Raw genomic sequence first — 12253 nt, 5'->3', positions numbered from 1 at the left:
TTCAGGAAGACGCTTCCCTAAAAGCAAGCAATGTGAGCAAAGTTAAGCTTAAGGGACTGTATGTGCCAGTTATACTAAGTGTCACCCTCGCGAGTAAGGAAATTTGTTATCCTTGGTACGGAAGGATTACCGCGAGGCAAGTAAAGATCATCGATGTTGTAAAAAGATGCTAAAGATGAAGAGGTAAAATATCTATACGTAAATCATCGTAGCACTAAATCTTAGTACTCCCCTAAAGGAGGAATATGAAGTGATGTGGCATTAAGTCAGAATTAAGTGGTTCTAATAACTATGGAATAGTAAAGGAAGAATGCGATAAAAATTAGAAAGAAATGAGATTGCACTTATCCAAATCCTACAGATATGCTACGATTCCAGAACATTATGCAAGCACGACGTCAAGGAGAGGAAGTAAGGGTTTCTGCCTGAGATATTATTGATAAATAAGGAGCCAGTGTGAGATGCCAGTTAAGACAAAGGAAATAACCCAAGAAAGATTACGCGGAATGTTGATATAAGAATGGGCCAATGAATAGTTAGTAGTTGATTTAGGAAGAGCCTAGTTATGGCGAGACAAGAAGATACAGACAAATCAGCAGATCGTGCAAGATAAATATAGTGAACCCCAACATAGCGAATCCAGTCTCGCAGATAATGATATCGTGATCCTTGAGAAATATTCAGATAGGAGCTGAGGTAGTTAAAGGTAATTACGGAGATAAAAGAGAGTACCACTAGGAAGATAGTCAAAACATCAGTTCAGAAGCCACCCTACAAGCACAAGGGCGTGGAAGTAAGTAACTACGGATAATTATAGGCAAGGAAGGACATCAAAAGATCCGTAATAAACTCACAGCTTTACAAGAGTTAGAGGGACCTCCCTAAGTATCACAATGAAAGACTAGCTGAGGAAATAAGGAAGAAGGTTGCAACCTAAACACAATGACCTAAAAAGGAAATGGTCTTGTAACAACAGTCTCACAACAACATTATATGCACTCCATAAGAAAGTGGCACCTACCGTGGCTAATGAATGGGAAGTAAAATCAAAAGTAATACTCGAGATCATATGAGTAGCACAAAAATTCCGACATGCGTGGAAACTAAGATAAGCTAAGTAGGCACACAACAAGGAGGCAGAAAGACCAGGAAAAGTAATAGCTTACGTGTAAAGGAAGCTGAGAAGGAACAGAAGGAATTATTCGATCAATGATCCATAGTTAGTTACGTTATGAACGCACATAAAAGTTCAGAGTATTATCCATGCAGCATATATGTTGCAAACATACAACCGTAGAAGTTTCCGGTATAAGTTAAAAGAAATAATTGAGCCCAAGTCATAGACAAAAGATTGAATTGTTAGGAGATAGTATCATGGATATTCCATAGCATCCATGAAGGGCTAAAGTAATAACTAATACTATCAGCCGCATATCGGAATATAGCTTAAGCTATATAAAGGTTGATCAGAGGGAAGAGGAAACTAAAAGAATTATATCAACCAAGTAAATCAGGAGTCTGATTATTGGACCAAGAAAATTATAGACCTCGTGATTGAGAATATTGCAGGATCACTCTTAAATATTAGAGGTACAAAAGAGATAGTACAATAGACATATTCTATAACGGCTCTACGATAAAGCCAGTTAGCAGAATACCAGCCTCATGAGAAGTCAGTATGAAGCTCCCACCGGATTGTGTATGCACCAGAGGTGCAAATATTATAATAGAGCTTCAAGTTGTGGATGTGAATTATACCTATGTGGAAGGGAGGTCATGAAAGAGCTAGAAGATGTGATGTAAGATTTTAAGGTAAATAAGGTAAAAGTGAACAAAGTACGAGATACTCACATGCGAAAGTTTGTGAATAGTCGACACTTCAGATAAAAGGTTAGAAGCGCTGGGATTCAGTATCCAGGAATGATCAGTGGCATATCTTCCAACCTATGGTTTCTAAATATCGAGAGGTCTAGCTAAAAGAGTAAAGAAGAGTTAGAGACGATGTGATGTCTCGCTTGAAGTTTCAGAGTGATACAAGGAAATCTATGATGCAAGCAAGTTGAAAGGTTACGAGTAATATAAATAGATATGTGTAGGTCGCAAGCTAAAGTATGGTAGAGAGACATGGTCTTAGGAAGACATGAGTAAGGATAAGGAAAGGCAAGTGAGAGGGTGACGAGAATGGATAAGTCCTCGGGATTAAGCCTATGAAAAGAAGAGAGCTGATGGTTTGCCTAAGTTATAGAAAGCTCAGTATAGCCTTAATGAACTCAAAGGAGTCTAAGGCTAGTAACATTTAGATGAGATGGAATGTTGCCCTAGTAGTAAAATGAGGGTGTAATTGCGATAGATAAAGGATGACATTTGGGCCTTCGATTGAGTAATGATTTGATTTCATGAATTATACATGATTAAAATACCCACATAAAGTGAATCACATTGGGATGCCATGAAATACGGTTATGAAAGCATGGTATCGCCCCAGGTGGATCACTATGATCATTTCAGATGTTCCCCGATGAGATGTGAGCCTTGGGGATTACATAAAAGGTCAAGTTATCAATGGTAGATTACAGATCAATATTGAGGTGAATCAACAATGGACGGATAAAAGTTACAAAGTATGAGGTGAGAATAGGCCATCACTCTTAAGATGAACAGCGACAAAGAAGCATTAAAGGACTTAGATTTATACATATAGGATAAGCAAAGAAAATAACCTGGAGTTTGGTAGCAGACCTCAGTAACGATAAATCGAAGTAAGATTTATGGTACAGTATGACCTACTAGATGTAGTAAAGTCGTACTGATGAATAACTAGGTCTATGAAATAAGATATAGCAATATTCGTAAGTTCAACAAAGTACCGAACAGAGAACTTCAATGTACTTATAGATGCCTAGAGGGACATCTTATCAAGCTTTGTATATGTTTACAAAGTGAGGCCTAGAGATTGGCTAAAAGCTGGAGGAAAAAGGAGAGAAGAGTCGCATAGGCACATTTACAAGGTCGGAATCGTACATGCTACATGATAAAAGGTAACAACAGTTACGAGATTAAAAGGATTCCGACCACAAGTCATGGTATGAGTAAGAGGCCTAAAGGGGGGAATGCCATGGCCCTTGGATTTATTCACATAACAGTGGCCTAGATGGAAAGAATAGTACTAAAGCATTCACCAGAACTATAGGTTATGATAATGATAAGTGTATCAGTCAACATTTGAGGACGAATATTCCAAAGGGGGGAATGATGTTACATCCCGTATTTTTGTACGTTAAAGTTTCGTTGTAAGTTCGGGAATGAGATTATTTTGCGATTATAAGCATTATGATATTTCAAACAAGTTATGAGTAAATTCGTGAAGGTGAGAGGGTAAGCAAATTGAAGAAAATGAATTTCGTTGAAGTTTGACATTTTGAGATAAAATACGGTCCAAGCTACAATACCCCATATTTATGGACTAGTGCCATACAGGGTACCACATGACCATGATAGTAGGGTGTATAAAGTATGTTAAAAGTGAGTAGTATTTTAAGTAATTTGAGATAATTGGTTAATTATTAATTTAAGTGGATAAGTGTAAGAATTGTCTTGTCCACGTGGGACCATGACAACTAAAGCGATGTAGGACTAATATGTATGCTACGTTGGTATCACACTTTGGGACAAGAAGGCTTGCTAAGCATTAAAGTTATAAGTGGGGCCTACTAACCAACACTTTTAAAGAATTCATTTAAAACTCCAAGTCTTTGGATAAAGTTTAAGGAACTTTAACGTGGCAACTTCAATTTGATGACTCTTAAGTCACTTTGAAAGGTGGAACATTTATATATATTATGTGACAAAAGTCTTGAAAGGTGGGTCCCACACCACCAAGACATTAAAATCCATTCTCTAATTCACTTAAAGTGACGTGGATATCTCTTTAACCTCTCTAATTCACTTCAGCAAATTCAAAACAAAAATTTGCATACTAGCATCCTCAGTAACGTGACATTTAGCTACAACAAGAATTCAAGGAAGAATTCAAGAATTCAAGCAAAAAAAAAAGGTACGACTATATTAATTTTCCATTCTTGTAGAGAACAACATCCTATTCTTTATTAGTAACATTGTTCATAAATTTTAAAGAGGGATGCTAAGATTTGCAAAGTGACGATCGAGCTTAATCAATTCACTAAAAACTTCGAAGTGTGAGATTTGCGATTTTAAGGGAGTACGGTGCAATCTTTATCAAAGAATATCATACGGATTTTTTCCTACTTCGATCCGCGGTTATGCGTTGTCGCAATTGACGTGTGTTAGAGGGATTGTCAAGAGAATCGGCTTAGGTATGTTAAGGATATCTTTTCTTTCTTTTTGGCATGATCCAAATGATACAAACGAAATGAGAAAAATATGCAACTTTCATAAATGACTCTATTCATAAAAATACTAGGGGTGTCTATATTCTTTATTCCCCATGTGAATTATTATTATATCCTCTGTTCATGGGTCTAAGAAATATACGCATTTGATAAAGTTGTCCGAAAGGCATATTGATTTTATGATATTCGAGAAATCTTATCAACGTATTTCTTAAGCATTTCATGCATTTATACATGTACGTTGACCCATGACCAGAAGGCGTTATATATGCGTATATTATATGTATATGGGATATGGGAAAAGTTATGACGTTATATACGCACCACCACCTGATCAGCTGGTATACGTTGATGATTTTGCCCACAGTGGCCGAGATGATATGATGGGATGCCCTCAGAGGCTTGATGATGTTATGAATACATATACCTATGCATGATATGACATTTATACGCATATGCATGGCATTATAATATTAATGATTCACAGAGTTATTCGGACATACATGTCGAGTCTTTTACTCCATGTTTTTGTCATGTCTATTGTTTAGTGATTTTTATTCCTTACATACTCGGTACATTATTTGTACTGACGTCCCTTTTCCCTAGGGACGCTGCGTTTTATGCCCGCAGGTCCCGAGAGACAGGTCGAGAGTCTTCCAAGTAGGCTATCAGCTCAGCGGAAGATGTTGGTGCGCTCCATTTGCTCCCTAGTTGCTATTAGTCAGTATGATTAGGACACGTGTTGATTGGTATGGTGGGGCTCTGTCCCAACCTTTATGACATTTATGTATCCTTAGAGTCTTATAGACATATGTCGTGTATGTGAAAGATTGTACGGTCTTGTCAGCCTATGTTCAGTGTAAATTTGGTCTTATAGGCCCTATGTCACATGTATAAGTTTTTATATCAGATTGGGACGTCTTATATTGAGTATTCCCTTATGTTTATTCTGGTTAACCCATGGCGATCCGTTTGGCCCATTTTCCAATGACAATACGATAAGAATGATATGTAACGTTGGTACTCAGTTGAGTAAGGTATCGGGTGCCCGTCACGGCTCATCGGTTTGGGTCGTGACACTTCGTGGCCAACTTTATGCCGACCTTAATACCTGAAGTCGAAAAGGAATTGTTGTTAACCTCGAGGAATTCCTCGGGAATTTGGACCCTCTTTACGGACGATAACTCGAACGTAAAGGGGTCCGAACTCGGCATCGTGTTGAATCTGCCTACGGGTAACATAGTTAGGCAGTCTATTAGAACTGTGAAATTGACTAATAACGAGGCCGAATATAAGTCCATGATTGCATGTCTCAAATTGGCTAAAAACCTTGGGTCCGAGGTGGTCGAAGCTAAGTGTGATTCCCTTCTTATGGTAAATCAAGTCAATGGGACATTCGAAGTAAAAGAGGAACGAATGCGAAGGTATTTAGACAAATTGCAGGTGACACTGCATCAATTCAAGGAATGAACCTACAACACGAGCCCCGAGATCAAAATAGCGAGGCCGATACTCTAACTAACTTGGGGTCATCGGTTGATGACGATGAATTCAGCTCAGGAATAGTCGTACATCTCATGAAATTGGTAGTGGAAGAAGGCCATGCAGAAATAATCTCAACAAGTTTAACTTGGGATTGGAGAAACAAATACATAGACTATTTGAAGACTGGGAAGTTTCCCTCGGATCCTAAAGAATCGAGAGCTCTACGCACGAAGGCAGCCAAGTTCAATCTGTTTAAAGGGACTCTGTTTAGAAAAACATTCGACGGGCCGCTCACCATATGCTTGGGGCCAGGAGATACCGAATATGTCTTGAGAGAATTCCTCGAAGGCACCTGCGAAAACCATTTGGGGTCGGAATCTTTGGTTCGGAAGATAATCGGGGCCGGCTATTACTGGATTGACATGGAGAAAGATTCAAAGGACTTTATACGAAGATGCGACGACTGTCAAAGATGCGCACCGATGATCCATCAGCCTGGAGAGCTACTCCATTCGGTCTTGTCCCCATGGCCATTTAGGAAATGGGGAATGGACATCGTCGGTCCCCAGCCGTGGACACCTGGTAAGGCTCAATTCATATTGTTTAGGACCGATTATATTTCTAAATGGATCGAAGCTCAGGCGTTCGAGAAAGTCCAGGAAAAAGAAGTCATTGACTTCATTTGGGACCATATGCCCGTTCGGGATACCGGCCGAGATCGTGTGTGATAATGGGAAGCAATTCATCGGCATCAAGGTAAAAAAGTTTTTTGAAGACCACAAGATTAAAAAGATACTATCCACACCCTATCACCCTAGTGGGAATGGACAAGCAGAATCTACAAACAAGATCATACTCCAAAACTTGAAAAAGAGGTTGACCGATGCCAAAGGGAAATTGAAGGAAATTCCATCCGAAGTCTAGTGGGCATACCGTACAAATTCGAAGTCTAGTACCGGGGCCACCCCGTTTTCATTGGTCTACGGTGCTGAAGTATTAATACCGGTCAAAGTGGGAGAACCGAGCCTTAGGTTCGATATGCGACCGAAGAATCAAACGGTGAGGCTACAACCGAAGATCCAACCTCCGACACTTCAAGATCGGGGACTTGGTGTTAAGAAAAGTAACACTGCCCCGAAACCCGAACGAGGGAAAGTTGGGACCCAATTAGGAAGGACCATATCGAGTAGTCGGAATTACCTGCAAAGGCTCGTACAAACTCAAAGCGGGAAATGATGCACAACTACCGAACAACTAGAACGTGACGCACTTAAAGCGGTACTACTTCTAAGGTACGATCTCATTTACTTTTTAATAATATTATGAATTGAACTAACTCTTGCAGGCAACGGCTAAGGAAGAATGTGACTATTAGGTTTGAAATCACACGTTGCACTCATTTTCCCTTGAATCGGTTTTCTCCCAAAATGGCTTTTTCGGCAAGGTTTTTAACGAGGCAATAGTAAATCATGCTAACTTAGATTCGAAGGTCGGTCTTAAATCAGAGTCAATGGGCGCATCAACAGTATCCAAGACCTCTCAAGATCGACCTCGAACATTGGGGCCCATCACCCTCGGGTTAAGGTTCTTGGCAAGGAAAGAAGGAAACTTTATACTTGAATAGCTTAGGCTCGGTGGTTAGGATTTATTGTAAAGTGTAAATGGTCAAATAAACCGTTCCCGCATAGGCCACCTTAGCCATGATACAAGATTTTACACGTTTTTGATCATGTACTTTACACACGTAAATGAAAGAAAGTTTCATCCTTGTTATTACGCATTTTTGCCTCTTAACACATAAATCCTAAGGGCCCACGGGCTACCTCTATTCGGGGACTATCGAGCCCATGGTCTACCCCTATCCCTTACTCGGGGACTATTGAGACCAAGGGCCACCCTTATCCCCTCCTCGGGAACTATCGAGCCCAAAGGCTACCCCTACTCGGCGACTGTCATCCGAAAAACGTTCGGTCAACTCGAGCTACCAAATCCCGGAGGCACAAACCTATTAGGTAGTGCCTAAACACAAAAGGTTACTTCCACCCTATAAAATGGCTCGGAGATATCAGAAGCTCGTCATAACGTAAGGCCTTTATAAAATTCAAAGCATGCTAAAAGGTTGCCCTCGGCAAATCGCCTAAAATCACTTAAGCATCTTTGGAAAACTTTCAGTCATTCCGAGTTTTCAAAGCCTCGAGCAAATAAAGTTGCATCGAAGTTAGGCTCTGTTCGGACCTCCGAAAAACGAACGACTTATTACTACATTTGATTCTATGCTAAGGCATTAGAAATATTTGCAAGAATAAAAATTATTAAAAGATGCTAAAATAGTAGAGACGCGAAATTGCTAGAAAGGAAAATTTTATATATTCTGTAATGTATTTACAAAGTCCCAACAAAAACGGCCTCAAAATAAACAAAAAATATACACAAGACAAAACTAAAAATGTTCTAAGGCATTTATGCCTGTTCTTCGCCAGAACTGTCGGAACCTTCGGCACCTTCAGGCTCGGAAAGTTTCTTTGCCTCGGCCTCATGATTTAATGCTTCCTCGATCTCGGCCGACAGATCAAAGCCTCAGACGTGAATTTCTTCGAGGGTCAAAGCCTTAGGCGGGCCTCAACTGCTTCGTCATCGCCCTTATATTGGGCCACCATCTCCTCAGCATCAACAGAGGTTGTCTCCATCTTGGACTTCATTTCCTCGTGCTCTCTACCGAGGGCGTCCCGCTCTATGACAACCAAGATCAATTGTTCTCGAAGATCATCATTCAGCTGAGCCCGCTTATCAGCTTTCTCCTTCTCCACCCGAAGTTGAACCTCTACCGATGTTAGCTTTGCCCTGGTGGTTTTCTTTTCTGAAGCCAGCAGATCCATCTTGCTCTTCAACCCATCGGCTATGGCTTGGATCTCGTTTATCTCCTTTCGGAGTTGGTCGACCTGGTCGATCTTTTGTTTGACTTGCGAGGTTTTGTTATTAGCCACTATGACTAGTTTCTCGTTTCTAACTTCAAATATGTTTACCTTTTCGACCAAGTCGGCATGTTCCCTCCTCAGGGACGATGCTTCTTTCTGAGCCCTATCCAGATCGACCAGAAGGTCCTTGATGGTCATGTCTTGTTGCTCACTGAGGAACTTGTACATATCCTTCTTACAAGCCTGGTCCTTGTGCTCGAGCTCGAGTTGATTGACCTCGACACAGTACCAGAGAAAGCTCTTGTGGTGAAGTACCGAGGCCTGCAAAACAATGAAGGTCATGAGAAATATCAAAACGTAAGTAAACTACAAGAAGACGTAATGATGCCTTACCCGGTTCAGCGCCTGCTGCGCCTCATTGAAAAGACACGGCATGTCCACTTCATTTATTTTGGCCTGGTCCTCCTCGGTCACCAGGCATCGGAGGTAACTAGCTATGCCCACGGGAGCAGATAGAACCCGGGCATCCTACGGGACAGTCAGAATAAGAGATCTCTTGCGACTAGAGTCCACACTCGGAGCAGGAAACTAATTAATCAATTTTGGGCTCGAACTCGGCCCGCCAGCTTCCGAAGATATATCTTTCTTCGGGACTTCCAGGTCACTAGCCCGGAAAAATCTTCCAAAGTGGATGAGTCCACACCATTGAAGAAAGAATGAAGGGGATCATCTGCTCCATGAACCCCTTCATTGGACTCCTCTTTTCCTGCTTGGGCCTCCTCAAGCATGGACTCGGTGTAGGAGGGCATCTCCACAATGTCTATTACACCAGGCGCTTCCTTTGGAACGGATCCGGCGTCCCGGGAGGTCCCACCCCCGTATCCATATCGGCCTCACGAATCTCACTCTCAGTTGCCGCCTGCTCCCCGAGAAGGGTCGATCCATTTGCGATAAAAATGTCGTCTTCTTCCGACTCATCCCTGAGCCGGAGAAGCGAGTCGGAATCTAGCACCCGGGAGATGGTACTCTTCTTGGGCTTACTATCCACACTCTTGTTTGGCTTCACTTCGGGACCCGGGGATCCCGGAGTTTTTCTTTTCCTCTTTTTATTTTTTCCCTTCGGCAGCCCCGGTCTGTCTCTTAATGGAGGGATCAACGGACAAGGATACGTTCTTGTCCCTTTCCAAAGGCCTAAGCTCAGTGGTCTTAGGCAAACCTATAAAATAAAGAATAAAGGTCAGTATAGTGTGAGTTAAGAACACGGTGATAACTATTCGATGGAGAATCTTACCATCAGACGGGCCTCCCATCGACCCTTCGAAAACGTGCACCATGAGCGCTCGAAGTATGACATCTATTTGCAGATGCCTTCGATCCACTACTTGAGCCCGGGGACCGTATTTGGAACCCGGGCAACAACTGCACAACCACAAATACGAATGATGAGAAAGGAAATGAAAAACAATTAACACTTAAGGAAAGGTTGCACTTACGAGATGCATTCCACTTCTCGGGGAATGGCATGAACTCGGGAGGGATCAAGTCTTCAGTCATCACCCAAAAGAAATGCCCATGCCAGCATCGGTCTCGATATTCGTCAATACACGAGAAAGGGGCCTTGCTGGCCCGTGAGCTTGATTAGTTCTCCTCGAATAATTCGGGGACTGTATAGACGGAGAAGGTGGTCGATGGTGAACCGATGAGACTTGGTGTTATCATAAAATAACGGAGGAGGATCACGATCCTCCATAAAGACGGGTGGATTTGCCCAAGGCACGCCTCGTATCTCTTGCAAAAATCCAAAACAACTAGGTCTATTACGTCCATGCCTTCCCATTTACAGTCATCTCGGACCACGGGAAGGACGTTATCGGTAACAAAGCATATATACCTCGATGCTCCCTCACCCCGTCCTGTTTAGATGAGGGTTTCTCGACCTTGAAGTCGTCCGCAATTGAACAACCCCCGGGAATAAAAATTTTCAAGGGGGGCTCCGGGGCCGGTTCGGTGGCAGCCACTTCGGGAACAGTCATCTAGAGAACAACTATTTCGGGAGTGACTATCTCAATACCGGCAGCCGGTTAGGAAGATGAAGAGGCAGCCTGCTGAGGAACTGGCTTGGAAGTTTTGGCCATTACTATCTGAGAAAGTTTGAAGATTTAAAGAAAAAGTATGGAGATTTGAAGAAGCAAGTTTAAAGGCTGAAGAAAAGGGTATGAAGAATTGAAGAAAATCTGGGTAAGAACCTAAGAACAATTCTAAAGATTTGTAGATCAAAGGGGAAGATATGAAAGTTTGAAAGAAGTTGATGATAGCTGGAAAATTCGCATTCGAAGATAACTAGCCGGTGGTTGACACGTGTTCGAAGCAAGAACTACACGAGAGATGGGACGTTCCGACTTCTTCAATGTTTCGGTCGCGACGTATGAAGGAAGGAACCGGGGTTCATCTATCATTTCTCATCATTTCGGCAAACCTACTATTTGAAAAATGAGGGGACTATCTGTATACGGGTAAAACTGGGGCTAGCGAGTAACCCGATTTCCCGGTGGAGGAAATAAAGCAATGACATAACTACTCGGAATCGAGAACAAAGCTAGGAACCTATCGCACTAAGGCCTGGACGAAGCACTCACCACTGGGGACATCAAGACAATGCCCCCGAATCCGGTTCGGGCTCCAAGACCTCAGAAGGCACAATCAAATGGTTGCACACGACTAACAAGAGGCAGTGATATCCACACCCAACCGAATCTCATAATGTGGATCTCGGTCCGTATCAAGAGTTGATCAGTGATTAGCGAAAAAATTTTTTTTTACCTTTCTTAGAGTTGTACTTAGGTTAAAACTCCCCTACTATATAAAAGGAGAAGTTTATTGTTCAATAGACACATTGTAACACGCATATCATGGCAATATAAACTTGTTTTCGCTGTTTCTAAGCTATTCAAAGGTTCTTATTCTTGTTCATTGCTTTTCATATATATTTTGGCTACAAATCGAAGGCAGATTAATCGTTAAGCCCACAATCGAGCCCGGATTCAATACTACTGCTGGTTTGGCTATTTATCTATCTTTCATTTACGTATCTAACATATTATTCACTTGTATCGTATTAATCCACATATCCTTAAAACCACGTATAAATTCAATTGTTATCCATTTTAAGGGTAAATAGTTTGGTGCCCAAGGCACACCTTGTATCTCTTGCAAAAATCTAAAACAACTAGGTCTATTGGGCCCAGTGTGAAGGGGTATGTGTAAACACTTAATTACCCCTCCATGTGGATAGTAATAGCGTCCTCGGGCCCAGTACTACTACGTCCTTGCCTTCCCATTTTCAGTCCTCTCGGACCACAGGAAGGTTGTCTTCTGTAACGGAACATATATACCACAATGCTCCTTCACCTCGGTCCTGTTTGGATGAGGGTTGTTTGACCTTGAAGTCGTCCGCAATTGAACAGCCCTCGGGAATAAACATTT

The sequence above is a fragment of the Nicotiana tabacum genome, chromosome 10 (assembly GCF_000715075.1).
Source record: "Nicotiana tabacum cultivar K326 chromosome 10, ASM71507v2, whole genome shotgun sequence".
In the NCBI taxonomy this organism is placed as follows: domain Eukaryota; kingdom Viridiplantae; phylum Streptophyta; class Magnoliopsida; order Solanales; family Solanaceae; genus Nicotiana; species Nicotiana tabacum.
The sequence above is the reverse complement of the archived record's forward strand: the minus strand, read 5'-3'. Positions refer to the sequence as shown.